This window comes from Chinchilla lanigera, unplaced genomic scaffold (genome assembly GCF_000276665.1).
Source record: "Chinchilla lanigera isolate Chin_1 unplaced genomic scaffold, ChiLan1.0 scaffold00054, whole genome shotgun sequence".
NCBI classification, from domain to species: domain Eukaryota; kingdom Metazoa; phylum Chordata; class Mammalia; order Rodentia; family Chinchillidae; genus Chinchilla; species Chinchilla lanigera.
Window position 1 is genome coordinate 343621 of NW_004955455.1, and position 12138 is coordinate 355758.

At 40.8% G+C, this 12138-nt stretch overlaps 1 pseudogene; it reads left to right on the forward strand.

The window, feature by feature from the left end:
• The first annotated feature begins 10757 nt into the window (after nucleotides 1-10757).
• Nucleotides 10758-11532, forward strand: LOC102002996 (annotated as a pseudogene).
• The last annotated feature ends 606 nt before the right edge of the window (nucleotides 11533-12138 follow it).

A 12138-nucleotide genomic window follows, 5' to 3' on the forward strand; every position in this document is an offset into this window, starting at 1 on the left:
TCCCCTCCCCCGCATCTGTGCTGAGAGTGTTTATCATGTGCGACGAAGTTGAGTGCGTACGTCAGGACCCGCGTGGCCGCCTCACTGTCTGCACCCACCACACCGCCTGCTGGCTGAGTCCCCGCGGGAGGATTCTCCCCTCAACCCCACCTCCTTCCGGTGGGCCCAGTGCACTCTATCCCACCCCTCCCTGCATGGGGCTGAGAAAGAACCCCTAGGCTTTTGAAGGTTTCCTATGTGCCAGGCATACAGAAATAAAGTAATGGAAGATGGTGGGGGTACTATTAAAACCAGAGCCTCAGTTTTAGCATCTTTAAAGTGGACATAGAAGGGCTCAGAATGACTTGATACTTGAGTGTGATATTGTCTGTACAGGCCCAGGGAAGAAAGACCAACAACAGTAAAAGTTAACTGCGGCTGCTATTTTTCTTACCATTCTTATTGAGAGCCTTCCAAGATCTACGGTGTCATCCATCAAAGGCCAGAACACAGGTGCCTCCTTCCCCTACATGCAGGTCGTATGACAATGCAGTTTTCCCAGGAGTTTGCCCTCAGTAGGAAGCTCCCATCAGCCAGGACTTGAAGCTCCCATTAGGGCACCATTACCTAAGATCAGTTTACTTGGAGCCCCCAAAATTCCCCAGGATCTGAGAATCCCACCACTGACCCCTGCCCTTTAGGCCAGGACTCACAAGGACACCACTGACCAATGATGGAGCAGCTGGAACCAGTCGGGGGCTGCTTCCTCCTACACAGTCCCTCCAATGTCTTCCATCTGGGAAGCTCAGCACTGTGCTCAACTGAAGTGAGAAATGCTTCCAAAGCACCATGTTTCAGAGGAGCAAAGATTGAGGAATTAGCAGTACATGGATAACTGGCAAAATGCATGACCTCACAATCCATACCGTAATAATAATAATAACAATAGTTGCAATTTATCAAGCACTCAATGTGTTTGATACTGTGCTATGAACATCACACATATTATGTCATTCCAATCAACTCTATGATTTAGGCTATTCCACTTGTCTGCATTTTATAATGGTGACCCAGAGAATTTAAACAGCTTAACTATAAACATGTAGCTAGACAGTAAGAGAGGCTGACTTCAAACCAAAGCATTCACAGTACAGAGAAATCCAAATGCGAACAGTGCTCCCTGTTGCTGTGACGGTTAGTTTTCTGTGTCTGCTGGGTGAAGGGTACCCAGACATCGGTCAGACACTCCTCTGGGTGTGCTGTGAGGGTGTTGCTAGATGAGATTTGGTGTGGTGGGCCTCATGCAATCAGCTGAAGATGTTGAATAGAGCAAAAAAGTCTGAGTAAAAGAGAAGACCTCCTATCCTGTCATGTCAGCTGGGACAGTGGCCCTTGTCTTGGCAATTGGATGGAAACTTTTGATTCTTCAGGTGTCCCAGTCCTTTGCACTTAGACTGGAACTGAGCCACCAGCTCTCCTAGATCTCCAGCTTGCTGACTGCAAATGTTGAGACATCTTTGCCTACATAATTGTGTGAGTCAGTGTTTTATAGTATATCACTTTATATGTGTGTGTGTGTGTGTGTGTGTGTGTGTGTGTGTGTGTGTACAATGGGTCCTCTGTGTCTGTGGTTTCTGCATCTGTGGACTCAACCAATCATAGACTGAAAAAGTTGGATCTGTATTGAACTTGTACGGACTTTTTTCTTATTCTTTTTTCTTTGTTTTTGGTGGTGCTGGGTGTTCTTTTTCATTTTTCTTTCTTTTACTTTTTTTGGGGGGGTAGTTCTGAGGATTCAACACAGAGCTAAGCTACATCTCCAGCCCTTTAATTTTTTTTGTTTTGTTTGTGAATATAGTCTTGCTAAGTCATTAGGTGGCCCACAAGGGGCTTGAACTTTTGATCCTCCTGTCATTTTCTAAATAATACAGTACAACTATGTATATAGCATTTGCATCATCTTAGGCTTTCTAAATAATCTAAAGCTAATATAAAGCATGAAAGAAGGTGTGCATAGGCTAAGAATACCTGTTTTGTATATCTGTGGATTTTGGTACTCATGGAGGGTCCTAGAATGAATCCAATCCATAGATACCAAAGCATGACAATGTACATGTTGGAGCATATACAAATGCATACAGTCATCCTTTGGTTCTGGGTTCTGTTTCTTTAGAGAACCCTGACTTAGTTTTCACTTCAGTATTCACTCTCCTTTCCCTTTTCCTAATGAGACTGAATTTGTCCTGGTAACCAGCTCCTTTCTTGGGCACACGCTTTGGAGGAGTCCTCTTTCCCATCACGGGGAGGTCATGACTGGTCTAAGACAATCACAGTGCTCCTATTTCCTTGGTCAGTGATTGGTTTCAACATGAACTTGAGCATGAGCCTGAGTGTGATTTGTGACTGTCAGTGGATGGAGAAGGAGCAGTGCTGGTAGGCTAATCATGTGGATGTGACTGCACGGCTGGCTAGGATTGGATCATGGTTCCTGGGATCCCTAGCCCTGAAGTTGTGGAGCCCCGGAGCCAAGAAATGCAGGTGGGTGTCTCCAGGGGAGTTGTAAGAGCACACTAATAATCCTTTTGATGGCCATCCTTGGTGGACAGCAGGCTGATGAAGGAGATGACTTCACTGTATACATCTCTATGTCTATTGTCTATTTTTCTATGTCTAAAACCAAGGCCAAAAAAAAAATCTTCCCTCCTTCCATAGGTAGATAAGAACTGTTAATCTCTACTTTTCTGTACTTCATTTTTATTTAAACTGGGCTGGATTTTTTTTCATGATTTGTCTCAAGTAAGTGTGTGGGTGAAATGATAGTAAGTACACGTGGAATAGGGATTTTAAGAAAAAAATTTTAGAGCTGGGACACAACAGATGGAAAGGAGTCAGTCAGGGGTGCAGAAGTGTTTGGGGAGGTGACAGCGTGACTGTATCATGAATGAAGAGGACAGTAGCCAATCCAAGAACTGGAGAAAGATCTCCCAGCAGGAGGAAGAACAGGTGCAAAATGAACAAAGTGGAATGAGCATGCCTACAAAGAGGAGAGGAAGGAGGCAGCTGGGACTCAAAACAGGTGGCTATGCAGGACCTCAAAAGTCCCTCTGTTCTTCACACCTTAAGGGTGATGAGGTGCCTCTCATCATTCTCTCACTCATTCTCACCCCACAGTCTATCCACCAGCAATTCTTTTTGATTTATTATAATAATATCCACTGTTATGGTTTGTGTCTAGATGTCCCCCTAAAGCCTCATGCAGTCATGAGGTAGACTTCTAGAGTTTATGATTGATTCATTGTTCAATGCTCGGATTATGGGTAGGAGTGCTACATAGGCTCTAGGGTGGATAGCCTGCATAAGGGAGGGAAAGAGGCTTGCCCTTGCTGCTCCTCCATTTTTGCTTCTGTTGCTTTTGCTGTGTTCTGCTGCCATGAACTGTTGTCCTCTGCCATGTGCCACTCTGCCTTGGAGCCAGAGGGTATGGACTGAAACATTCACAAACTGTGAGTCAAGTAAACTTTTCCTTCCTTAAATCTGGGCATCAGATATTTTGTCTCAGCAATGAGAGAAAAGTAACCAAGGCATCCACATAGCAGAAATCTCACCACTTTAATGTTTTATTTATTTATTTGTAGTGCTGGGGATTGAATCCAGAACCTTATATAAGCTAGACAAGAGCTGTACCACTGAGCCACCCCTCGGCTCTTGGATATTTTAACACTGACAGTTTGGTGATGTTTAGTGCATGCATGATGTTGCACAACCTCATTGCCATCACTTAGTTCCAGATCATCTTCATCACCCTAGAAGGATGACCTTTTTTCTAGTAGCATCCTGATGTGGTGTAGGGCAGGAGGCAAAAGAGTGATAGGTAAATATGTGTCACTTCTTGTCTCTGTCCTTCTTCCTATAAAGCCACCAGTATTCAATCATGGGACCTCCACTAATCACTTCCCCAAGGGCCCATCTTCAAATTGATTACATTTCTACCCTCTTAATACCCCAGATGGGGATTGAATGGCAACATATGAAAACCATATGCCTGTGAGCCATTGTATATCTTCTTTGGAAAAACATCTGTTAAGTCTTTTGCCCATTTTTAAAATGGTTTGTCTGTTTCTTGTTGAATTGTACAAATTCTTGATATATTCTGGATACTAGATCACTATTTTTTAGTTTTAGTTTTAAATTTTATTTTTAAGGCCATCGATATAGCTCAGTGGCACAGTGCCTGCCTGGCAAGTGCAAGGTCCTGAGTTTGATTCCTTGTATAAATAAAATAAATAAATAAATAAATAAATAAATTCTACTTTTATGACAGCATCTCACTAATTGCTAAGTTGCCCAGGCTAGGTTCAAAATTGAGATCTTCTTGCTTCAGCCTCCCAGAGTGCTGGGATTATAGGCATGGGCCACTGTGCCTAGTTAGATTCTTACCACACAAATGATTTGTAAATATTTTCTCTTGTTTTGTGGATCATTTTCTCTGTCTCTTGATAGTAGCCTGTTAAGGTAATGCAAAAATGTTTTAAATTTTTATGAAGTCTAATTTATCTATTTTTTGTTCTTTTTACTTTTAATGTCAGCTAAGAAATCATTGCCAAATCCAAGACCACAAACATTCCTATATTTTCTTCTAAGAGTTTAATGCCTGTAGTTCTTATCCAGTATATTTTGAATTAATTTATATGGTATCCAAATTCATTTACATGTAGATGTCTAGTAGTCCCTGTATCATTTATGGAAAAGACTATATATATTTCCTCATTGAATGGTTTTGGCAATATCTTACAGATCAATTGAAGAGAGATGTTTGTGTTTCTTTCCAGACCCTCAATTCTATCTTGTTGTCTGTATAACCATACTTATGCTTGTATCACATTGTTTTGATAACTATAGGAAACTGTACATTATCAAACTTCAAGCTTCTTTTCCAGATCATTTTGGCTATTAGAGAGCTCTTGATATCGCATATGATGTTTGGGATCATCTTTTCCATTGCTAAAAAATGAATGTTGGCGTTTGTGACTGTTAATCCTGATAGGGCAACTTTACTGGATTAAGAAGCAGCAGATTAGTAAAGCACCCTCTTGGATGTGTCTAGGTGGGTCATGGAGGTGTGACCTTGCGTGCTATATATGGCCTGCTGCCTGTTTGTCTCTGGAAACATTTCCCTGCTCTGCTTCCTGGCATTGTCATCTTAATGAGTTAGTCAGTTTTGCTGTGCCATGCCCTTATACCATAATGTTTCTGCCTTGGAGCCAGTCAGTTATGACTGAATCTCCTAAAACCATGAGCTAAATTAATCCCTTCCTCACAAAAGTTGTGTCTTAGTTACTTTTCTTATTGCTGAAACAAAGTAACTAACACCCAAAATTAAAGGAGGAAAGTTTATTGTAGCTCACAGTTTGTAGAAGTTTCCGTTCATAGTTGGCTGGCTTAAGGCAGGGTAACATGGCAGAGGGGCAATGCAGAGGAGAAACAGTTCATGGTAGGCAGAAGGCAGCAAGCAGCAAAATAGCAAAGAAGAAGCAAGCAACAAGTAATGACAGCATCCCTGTTTCTGTCCTTTACATCCTATCCAGGCAGGTAGCACTCACATTCAGAGTGAGGTACTCTTAAGCCTAGCATTGCAGCATGAATCAATGCCAGCATCACATCCTTAATCCCAGCATCACACACTCTAAATCCAGTCACTTCCAAAAAGCCCCACCTATGACCACATGAGGCTTTGGGGGAACATCTACATCCAAGCCATAACAAGCTGGGAGGACTGCATATTACTGGCATGTCTCAGCCATGGGACAGCCAACTAACACAGGATATTTATATGGACTTCACTGAAACTATTGATATTTTGGGGGAGCATTATCATCTTAATACTGTATCTTCCAATCTGTGAACACAAGATGCCTTTCCATTTATTTGTATATTTTATTTCTTTTGCCAGTTTTTTGTAGCACCTATGAAATTGCACAAAATCTGCAGTGTTTCATAGTTTTCCTTATACAAGTCCTGCATCTCTTTAGATTTATATTCTAAAATTTTTATTCCTTTTGATGCTTTGTAAGTGAAACTGTTTTTTTCATTTCCTTTTCAGATTGCTAATTGCCAGGGTATAGTAGTACCACTCATTTTTGTGTGCTGATCTTGTATTCTGCAGGTTCATTAAATTCATTTTGAGCTTTAATAGTTTTTTTAAAATGTGGATTCTAACATCTTCTGTATGTATGATGGTGTTATCTGTGTTTCCAACCTGGATGCTTATTATTTTCTTCATATATTAAATACTGCCTAAGTGGTAGGGCTAGAAGTTGTAGGATGATGCTAAATAGGAGGGGTAAAAACTAGCATCCTTATTTTGTTCCTGATCTTATGGCAGAGCTTTTACTTTTTTTAACATTTTTAAAAAGTATATACAAATATAGGTACTATATTATGCAGTATATTATAATATGTACTTATACATATAGGTTTAATTGATAATAGTAATTGTATTTATGGAGCACAGTATGACATGTTAATCCATATACACAGTGTATGATGATTAGACTGGAGTGATTGGCATATCTTTTTTTTGTTTGTTTTGTTTTTGTTTTTCTCCGGTACCGGGAACCGAACTCACGACCTTGCGCTTGCCAGGCAGGCGCTTTGCCGCTGAGCTAAATCCCCAGCCCCGTGATTGGCATATCTATTGCTTCAAGACACTTATCATTTCTTTGTATTGAGAATATTCAAAATCCTCTCTACTTACTGTTTTGAAATATTTAATTAATTGTGAAAGCTATGGAATGTAGATTTCCATTCTTTCCCCCTCTCTTGAAAATCTTTCTCTCATTTCCTGCATATGTGAAACTTCTTTCTCCCTAGGGCTCAGGGGGAGCCAATCCCCTCCAAATTTCCCTTCCCAGTGTGCTGCGTGGCCCTATTGCAAAGTCACCTTTGTTTTAATAGTATGTGGTAAAGGGCCTACCTCTCTCAAGGGGAAGTCTTGCCTTTGCCCTTGGCTCCTGAGGTAAGAGATCTAAGTTCCTAGAACATCTTGCCTGATGAATGCTTTGTTTACATAGGAACTTTTTTTTTTTTTTTTTTTTTTTGACAGGGTCTCTCTATGCAGTTCAGGCTGGCCTTGAGCTCACTTTGTAGCCCAGCTGGCCTCGAACTTGCAAGGATCCTCCTGCCTCAGCCTCCCAAGTGCTGGGGTTACAGGCATGCACTACCACGCCCGGCTACATAGGAGCTTTGGATTGAGCCAAATAGTCTATTCTAACAGTATTGTGATAGTTGACTGATTGTGTCAATTTGAGTAAGTAACACCCAGCTAAATTGGCTCAGCATAGTTCTGGGTGTGGAAGACCCCCACTCTAGGGAGGATTATCACCAGAATGGTATAAAAGGGAAATAAAGAAGGAAGGATTGGTTCTGTTTCTTTGGAGGAGCTCCAGTCTTCACTTTCTCCTTGGATATCATCTCTTGGCTTCCAGAGTACTCTTCAGCCTCCAGAGTGATCCTTCAACCTCCCATCACAGACCCTTCGGCCTCCTGATATAGACTTGCATGGGACACTACACTGAGCTCTAGGGCTTCGACTGGATCCTTTGGTCCCCAGTGAGCAGACAGACCTTTTGCACTCTTCCACACCAGACTCTATGGGCAGCCATTGTAAGCTAATCTTGTAAATTTTTATATATTTGTATAACTTGTATTAAATCTGTTTTCTCAAGTAAGTACTGACTACTACAATGTGGTATATGGTAGGGACTTTGGTTCCTGACATCAACTTACCTTCTGGAGGAACTAAAATGAGCCATAGGATGGGTCAAAATTGTCTGTGAATGGCCCCCAGGTAAAACCTCAGACACCAAAGCTCAGGTGAGTGCCTATGGTTGGAATTCTCAGCACACAGTCACAGAGCACTGTTGGTGCTCCATGAGTTGAGGACCATGGGAAGCTCTATTCCTGGACTGATCCTCTGTCTCCTTCCCCAGGCACTTCCTACTTCACTGACTCTCCTCTGTGTCCTTTCACTGTAGCAAGCTGCAGCCCTGCAGAGAGCATAGCAACTCTCACTGAGTTGGGAGTCCTGCAAGCAAATTATCAAAACTGAACATTGTCTCAGTTGGTACTGCAGAGTTAGTACTTGCAACTCTGCAGACAGCAAAATTTGAGCTCTTGACAACTCACAGAAGCTATATCACTCCACAGGATATAGCATACCTAGTCTTTGACTAAATCTAAGTAGGAGAAAGGCCACAGAGGCAGTGCCTTTTTTTTTTGTTTTTACATTTTCTCAAGCCTAAGTGCATGACCGATGACTGTAGATGTTGACTTTGACCCCCTGTCTTGAAGTAGCATTTTTCAGGTTTCTTCACTGTGAAGTTTCACTTTTTCGTTTTGTTTTTATTTATTTATTTATTTATTTATTTATTTTTGGTACCGGGAATTGAACTCATGACCTCGTGCTTGCCAGGCAGGCGCTGTGCCACTGAGCTAAATCCCCAGCCCCTGGTTTCACTTTTTCTTTGTTGTTTACACTTTAGGCTTTTGAGAGGAGTCAGTGTGGAGGATTTATGCAGATTATTTGGAATTATTTTGCACGAGATATTTTGTCTCTTCCCCCTTCTTTGTTAATATATTCAGTAATTTAGTAATATGAGCATGGACTCATGGATATTTGTTTCATAGTTCGAGTTTTTAATAAAACAGTAGTTTGTTTATTTTTCAGCTCAAATTGTTCCATCTTTGACCACCTTTCATTTGACTCTAATGTCCCTTTGATATACTACCACTGGAGGCCTCTCTCTCTCTGTCTCTCTCTGTCTCTCTCTGCCTCTGCCCCAGTCTCCCTCTTTCTCTCCCCCTTTCCCCTCTTTCACTTTCTTGACTTTCTGGCACTATATATAATCCTCCAGGTTTATCTTGTGTGTGTTCTGGACTTGTCATATAATCAACTATTTGTCCAGGGAGTCCTGGATTCCTATTTTGGAGATTAGTGTTAGAGACAAAGTTTCTAGGGTACTAGGTGGGGTTGTTGTTTCCTAGGGTGTTGTTGCCATTTACTTGACTTCATTCCTTAATCTCTAGTAACAAAAACAAATGCAATTTTTATTTCTTGTTTTGTTTCTTATTAAATAAGCAACCCATGTTTAGTTCAGATCATTTAGAAAATACAGATATATAAAGAAAATGAAATAAAACCATTCCTTTAAAAAAGTGTCCCTTTAAAATAAAAAAAAATACAGGAAAAAAGTGTCTCAAGAGACCCTCACCATTTTCATTTGGATGTACCTCCTTCATGATTCATTTTTAGGTGAGCACCCTACCCAACTACCCCAGAGCAAAGAGGGAAGACTCAAAAACTCTTGGGATGGAGAAGAATTTTCTCTACAGCTTAATAGTGACAAGCAAAAGATTCAATGGCTTAAAAGATCTGCATTCATGAGAGTTTTGTAGGTCTTAAAAGGTCTCTCCGTGAAACTAGGAAAACAAGTGTTAAAGTGCAACAGCAAGCAAAAACACCAAAATGACACTGAGGATTTGGAGGCAGATTTATTTACATCCATGGGCACTGATTGGGATCATTCCCAAAATATCAGGCCCTAAAAAAAAAAAAAAGAAAAAGAAAAAAAGAAAAAACCAAAATATCAGTCCCTGATCTCTGGTGGTCTAGGTCTTATATGAGATAAGCAAGCAGCAAATACAGAGGCAGAATGGCTTGTCAATTGTGGACTGGTTTATACAATGTGCATCACAGTGACCAGCCATTTCTAAGAGACAGGAGCAACTGTAACTAGAACAGGAACTATTACCTGGGCAACTAACAAACTGAAGTGTACTGGCTGGGTGGGGGGCATTTTTTGCTACAAAAGAAACTGAACTCGGATTTGGCAGTGACTCCTTGGAAGATGACCTTATATTTGCATGTGTGCTGCCATAGTACACAAGTGTTTTATAGCTATTTAAAAGAGGAAACCATGTGCAGGATTCATTTTTAAAATATCATAATGCTACATGAGTACCTCGCTGTAGTTTGTCAATGACTTCCTGACTCAAAAAGTCCCATCTTTACCTCCTCTTATATGGAAGAGAAAATGTTATACCCTAGCAAACTAGCTTTGCTCTCTTTTTTCCTTTGCCTCCTTTGTCTCCTCCCCTCTCCTTCTCCTTTTGGCTCTACTGGTTATTGGATCTAGGGCCTTCACACTGAGCTACATCCCTAGCCCTTTTGTCTTTTTTTTTTTTTAAATTTTGATTTGTTTGCTTTTCTGAGATAGGATTTTGCTATGTATCCTAGGCTGGCCCAGAACTTGTGGCAATCCTCCTCCCTCAACCTCCCAAGTGTTGAGATTATAGGAATGCACCATGCCTGGCTTTTTTGTTTGTTTGTTTGTTTGTTTGTTTTTTTGAGACAGGGTATTGCTAAGTTGCCAAGGCTGGACTCAAACTTGTAATTCTCTTGCCTTGGCTTCCCAGAGTGCTGGCAATTTATCTTTGAAAGTTCGAAACACACTTTGAAGCTAAGAACATCTCCCAGTCTGCTGCAGGCTGCTCCGTGGTGTTTTGCCCAGGCTGCCCAATGAGCTCATCCAATGGTCTTTGAGAGGGCCCACCCAAGTGCCCTGACAGCTGACAGGTGGTGGCCCTCTCCAGGACTCTCCAGACAGCCTGGAGGACAAAAGTGGCTCCAAATCCAGCGCATGCACAGTGAAGCAAGTTAAAGATTTAATGTAAAGCACAGAAGTAGGTAGTGCCAGACAGCAAGCAGTACTTAGGTTAATGGGGCAGCATTTCCTTTTCCCAGTGCTGCTGAGATGGCAGAAATTAGTCGCTGACTTCAGCATGAAATGGAACACACAGAAAGTATCAGTCAGCGAATGAGGGTCCCAGAAAAATTAAAAGTAGCACCACCAAATGCTGACCTGGAACAAGGATTCCAAGAAGGAGTTCCAAATGCTGGTGTGATAACGCAAGTTCCGGAGAGAATTGTTGTAGCAGGAAAATGATGAAGTTATCTCATTTTCAAGACCAGCAGATCTTGACCTTATTCAGTAGATTCCGTTTAAACTTCTGGCACTAAAAACACCACTGCATGTACTTATGCTATTTGCAAGACCACTAGATTTTGTGGATTTAGAAAGACCTCCTCCAATCCCTCAAAATGATGAAATCCATGCAGCTGGCAGACTAGAAAAAGAGCGCTCTGTGAGTGAAAATGCTGTTTGCCAAAATGGACAGCTGCTCAGAAAAGATTCATTGTAAGAAGACAAAATGAAAGACACTGGGAAAGACCATTGGTAGTCTGCTGTCACCACTTCTAGTCCTCAGGATGACAGCGTCAGGTATGGCCTTTCAAATGTACACACAGCAATTGAAGGAATGTCAGATGACATGACCGTTGTAGATGCAGCTTCATTAAGATGACAAGTAATCAAACTAAATAGACATCTACAACTGGAGGAGGAAAAAGGAGAACGTGCTAAAAGAGAAATGATTAGGTACTCAGTTATTGGAGCATTCTGGCTGCTGAATGGCTGGTTGTGGTTTCACCCCTAGAGGTAACCTCAGAACTCAAATATATTGTCTCAACTGCTGGAAATATAAATAATTTACAAATCTCTTTGTTTCTGTCTTTGCATTGTGTACCACTGTATAGTCCATGCCTTGTAAAATGTATTTCTTGTGGAAATTAGGGGAAAGGACCTCTATTTGTAGAAGTAAAAGTATAATCTGTCCCTCAGATTTCCTTTAAATTAGTTCTGCAGTAATACTTTACATAAAATTCTTTTGTGTTTTTTTTGTAAATAGGCTCTACTTTGTTTTCTTTTGGAAAAAATAGTTGATTTTTTCATCTCATCAGTCTGCACAAAGAATTCTCTGAAAGGGAGAGAAAATGCATGGAGAATGGATCTAGAAATGTATCTGTAAAAAAGAAAGTGTTTTGTTCTATTTCTTGAAACACTGGAGTATCTTGCATATACCTTTTAGTGACCTACTTTTATTTATTTTATTTTATTTTATGGATATCTATTTTATTTTATTTTAGATATTTTTGTACCACCTTTCAACATTAACACTTTTAAAATCTTGGCTTGGTAAAGGGTTAAAATTGAGGATAGAAAGAATGTCCTTGTTCATAACACAGTGTCGTGGCCTTGTTCT